The sequence below is a fragment of the Cottoperca gobio genome, chromosome 21 (assembly GCF_900634415.1).
Source record: "Cottoperca gobio chromosome 21, fCotGob3.1, whole genome shotgun sequence".
In the NCBI taxonomy this organism is placed as follows: domain Eukaryota; kingdom Metazoa; phylum Chordata; class Actinopteri; order Perciformes; family Bovichtidae; genus Cottoperca; species Cottoperca gobio.
In genome coordinates, this window is record NC_041375.1 from 23,213,355 (window position 1) to 23,218,518 (window position 5,164).

A 5,164-nucleotide genomic window follows, 5' to 3' on the forward strand; every position below is an offset into this window, starting at 1 on the left:
AACACTTTATATCTTCATTTAAAGTGACCACTTGGCAAATTTCATGGCAACACATCCAACAGTCGTTTGAGACATTTCATTCTGGAAGTGGTGAACGCACAGACGTTGCTATCCACTGTTAGCGTGGCTAAAGAAAAACGTCTTTTATTCGGCTTTGTCTGTCTATGAATTCAACCGTTTGAGTGTTATGTTATTATGAAGATTTGCAATTTACAACATGTGAAACAGATTTGAGTTAGAGACAAAAGAACACAACAGCTTTGGAGTTTCTTTGTCTGGCTAACTCTTTGCAGCATTGCAGCACATATGAGCATGTAGGTCAAATCTGCACATCTGAGCTGTTTTAAACTGAATACTGTGAGTTGAGTGCAAACTATATATTTTTGTAGCGTATAGTCAGGGACATTTCATGTTAGAAAATGAACAATGAAGATCTAAACACTACAACCCATGACAAAGCATGATAAGATTGTTTTCAATATTCAAAACAGAGGTTAACCCAGAAGAAAAGTAGAAGAAAAGAAAAACACTTACCACACAGTTTCAGTAGCAATGCAGCAAAAACAGAGAAGCCAACAACTCCTACAAATTCTTTACTGAGACACTACCTTTGGTCATTCCAATAGTAATGCACAAAGTCAGAAAAACTTCAAGGGGAGTTCCCCAGTAATGGTGCTGGTAAAGTGAGCCCCGACAAATGACAAAATTCCTTTTTAAAGCAAAAAAAATCTCATTATCCGATCTCCAGTATCCAATATCTAAAGAGTTGGAAAAAGTAAAGCTGTCAATCCAAGTGGCTGAGCAAAATTAGTTTCCTGGTTAAGTTTAGCAGCAATCCTATGAGATCAGCCTTCAAGTTCTTCTTTTTGGTTGAGAAGCAGAGTGCAATGTCCTGAGGCTGAAGGTTTAACAGTGTGACTGACAACAGATGGAGTGTAAGGCATCTACCATCCTCCTCCTCACTCTGCCTCCTGACCAACACGAGAGCAGAAATCTGACCACAAACACACACGTCTCACTTTCCTGTCTTCACTGCCGAAGCTTGATCTGTATACACACCAATCACCCAACTCTCCACCAATAGAAAGAGACACTAAGATAAGCTAGGATATCTCCACCCCCTACACACACAACCCCCCCCCACCCAAAATCTCACAGACACAAACACATACACACACACACCACCAGCCCATCCGCCGGCTTGAGCCATGAATGGACGAGAAGGCGTGAGTTGACAATAGTGGGGAGGGGGACACAAAGAAGGGCCCTCGGTGGGCAGCTGCACACACTCACCATGCTCAGGGCCATTACACACACACGCACGCACACACAAATACAGATACATGAGGAGAAAGAGCGAGTGAAAAAACAAAAACACAGGACCCAGAATTGAGCCCTGCGGAACACCTGGCGCACTGGGGACGGCTGCCGCCTTCGACCTCTTTGTTTCATGGGTGGGGGATTGGATTGACTCAGACAATGACACAAATTATGTTAAAAGTAGTGTGTGCTCCCAAAATGGATAGGATTGTGAGCGCCCGTGTGTGTATGTGTGTGTGTGTGTGTGTGTGTGTGTGTGTGTGTGTGTGTGTGTGTGTGTGTGTGTGTGTGTACATATGTCTGATGGAAACTTAGCAGGTGGGGTAGGAAGCTGTGAAGGGGAAACAGCATTCAAACTAACAAGGCGGAGGGAAGGAAAAGAGTAGGAAAAGAGAGAAAAGGAGGAAAAAAAAGCAAAAAAAAGCATCATTGTTTGGACACGGCCCTGACAAAATGGCGGCGTCTTTTCAAAGGCCTCAGATTGTGAGGTGGGGTATTACTTATAGGCTCAGAGCTGTTCAGAAACAAAGACTGGCTGCCTGTCAGGCTGGACTTAAACAGTTCCAGTAACCAGGCCATTTTACCTTCAGAAAGGAAGAGGTTTATTATTTTTCCCAACACTGCTAATGGAACAAAACATGACTTACCCTTCAGTGGAGAAGGGTGTGAATACATGCCAAAACAAGCTGTCAGGGAGAAATTTAATCCTTAGTATATTATAGTGCCAATGCCCGAATAGAACACAATTAAGCAATTCATAGAGAATTACTTTACTAAAAGATGGGAGATGGTTTTATACCATTTCAGAGCAAAAGATCATATTCTTAAAGTAAGAATCTGTGCCTTTTTTATATTTAGGAATAAGATTAAAAGTCTACAGCCACGCTACTGAAAGTATTGAAAGCATCGGAGGCTCTCAGTTTCATAGTCTTGTTAGTCATTTGATAATATTCTGTTTAATATTTTTTCTGGTTTTATTTTGGCATGGTTCTTGTATAGCTGCTTGTTTTTAGATTAAACATAACATTTGTGAAGTTTGGTTTCTTTTATTGAATGAAAAAAAGCAGAAAAACAAATTTACTTTCATCAGGCATTGAAAAAAAGTAATGTTTGATCTCAATTCCAAAAATCAGTTATTTCATATTTTCAATTTTCTGTTTTTTTGCTAGCTTCTTCCTGTCTCACTTGAAGGGATGTGTGTAATGCTTCCAGTTTGGAATAACCAGAGAATGTAAAGATCACAAGCAGGCAAAATAATGTCACATCCGTGCACACACGGTCTGAATGAAAGGTGATTTGTGGGAAGTGTCATTCAGAAATCCAAATGTGACTGCAGCATCTTCAAATGTCTTCTATATGTTTCTGAAACTACCTTTTGAAACCAACTTTGACAGTCACTGAAGCCTGAAAATCCATGTTTGGTAAACATGGTGGACCCTGAGAGGAGTTTCCTGCTTGTGCCTGCACTCCTGCCTCAGTCAACAAGCCCAGAACATATCCACGCCCCAGCATTCACTCTTTTGCCTTAACTTCCCCTTCAGTTGTATCTACCTGTCTCTGCCTTCCTAGCAGTGTTTTTATACTTTGATCATGTAAAGATTGTTTTTGACCCCACAACCTCTGCTTTGTTTATTGGCATGAGTCCTTCTGTGACAGTTTCGGGAATTTAATTATCACTGGTGCAGTTGCACACCAAGCTTAGAAACATGCACACAGATAAACAGGTTTTCCTGACAAAAACTTTAACTTGCATTTACATTGTTTAAAAAGCCCTTACCTCGTCTGCTGCAGCTCGACATCAAAGCCTGACATCACTGACAAACTGTCTGATACGGATCCCAGGAAGTCATTACGATGTCATTCATTCCACTAAATCTGTCTATAAGGGTTGTTTGATTTATCAACATGAAGCAAGGAATCTCTGTCTGTCTGTGGGTATGTTTGTATGTCCTTTGCATATCTTGAGTAGCCGCGCTTTGGGTGTGTGACGCGACTATGTCATGGCAGGTGTATTGCTGAGGACCAAAGAAAGCAAAGTCCCGAGCGTGAAGTTGTTTGTACGGGAGGTTCTCGAGAAAGCTGCTTGCCAAGCAACCAGTCCGCTCCCAACAATTCTTTTGCACTTTTGCAGATTTGAAGTTTAAGCATGTTATATTAGTTAACACGCCTATTAGCTCATTATGACAACTTCACTGATATCACACGTTTCTCACACAAGTAAGCCCACAAGGATTTACAATTTACAAGAAATAAAAGAAACAATAAAAACTAATCAGTACCTGTAAATGTAAACCTAGCTTCAGGCAACTTCTTTAGGAAGCTTCGTAGCGAAAGTATTTCCATATTTGATCATAAATCCATGTAGTTTGGATCAATCACTGCACAATTAAAGAAAGAAAAAGTAGTCTTCGGATATTAACAACCAAACAGTATCTGTATCACGTGTGCTAGTTTATCAAATTACATCAATTTTATTATCAGACGGACTTTCCCTTCTCCTCTCTGCCAACAACCCCCCACCCCCTGCTCCTCTCTGACTTGCAGTGACTCCTTAATTGGGGCTCAGCTGACAGGTTTTCCCCTCGGGGAGCCGGAGCCATGTGGACCATCTGCTTCTAGTCGCAGGATGAACAGGTGTCCTGCTCCCCGCCGACTGCCTGCACCTTACCAAGCCTCTGGAAGGCCGCACGGCACAGTGCGGCGCAGTGTAGCTGCTGTTTACACAAGATAAACCGCAGCAGTTTAGTTTGACCCGTGTGGCTTTTCTACCTCAAACAAAAGAGGAAACATATGGAAGTCTGACATAAAAGTAAAGACTCTGTTTCTGTTTCATCAATGCATATGTTCCTAAATATTTTCTTAAAAGGATCAACCCACATACTCCTCAATAAACTCACTTTGGAACGTAGCTTTTATTAAATGAATGAGTTGTGCAGGGAAATTATCCTTTGCCATTGTGTTGACACACCGCGGCTCCTGCTTCGATTAAACTTTGATTTTATATAATTTGAGGAAGTACATAATTATATGGTCTGATAATGCATTTTTCCACAGCTGTACGCTCTTCTAGCTTTCTGGTTTTCGTTGTCTAGCATTTCATTATAATGTGGCATACAAATGGAGGAATTATGTGAGGAATATTGATCTTGATCTCCGTGAGACGTGAGACCTAATTAAGTAAAGGTTTATTATTTACGCAGGAAGTAAAACATCAACCATGACTTCATGCTTCTCTCTTTGTGCTCATAGTTGAATAATTACCAGATCCTGTTTCGCTTCATTTCCCTCTTCAACATTGTAGATGTATGCAACAGTGAACAGTGAATAGTTAAATATGTGTATCTTTGTGTCTGTTGTGTCAAATTACACTTGTGTGTGTGTGTGTGTGTGTGCGTGTGTGTGTGTGTGTGTGTGTGTGTGTGTGTGTGTGTGTGTGTGTGTGTGTGTGTGTGTGTGTGTGTGTGTGTGTGTGTGTGTCACATTTATAAAAAGTGTTGCTCTGAGCTCATTTAGCACCATTGTCATGATGTCCAGAGTGGAGTCTGTTACTCAAACTACACCCCAAAACAATCCCACCCCACAAAACGTGCTTGATTACAGTGAAAGCTCTAGGGTTAGCTGGAACCCTTTTCACAATCGTTCAACAGAACGGCAGAAGAAAGGGAAGGTGTAAAGATTATCCGGGCAGAGGGAGGGATGAGTGTGTGTCAGGAAAGAAACAGCAGGAGCAGAGGCTGCAGCAGCTCTGCCACCACACTGGGTAAACACTGATCCAGGCAGCAGCAGCAGGGATTACTCCTGCCCCTTAACAAGGCCTGAGAGGGGCATGCAGGGAGAGGAAGAG

General features: G+C 41.8%; 1 protein-coding gene across 1 annotated transcript in view; it reads right to left on the bottom strand.

Moving 5' to 3' along the window:
- Positions 1-554, bottom strand: part of LOC115026628 (probable ribonuclease ZC3H12C) — a 10,234-nt gene extending 9,680 nt beyond the window's left edge. Inside the window, exon 1 of the mRNA XM_029459506.1 lies at positions 535-554. The gene's annotated coding sequence lies outside the window, so the exon portion shown is untranslated. The remainder of the gene's footprint in view (positions 1-534) is intronic.
- Between the last annotated feature and the right edge of the window lie 4,610 nt (positions 555-5,164).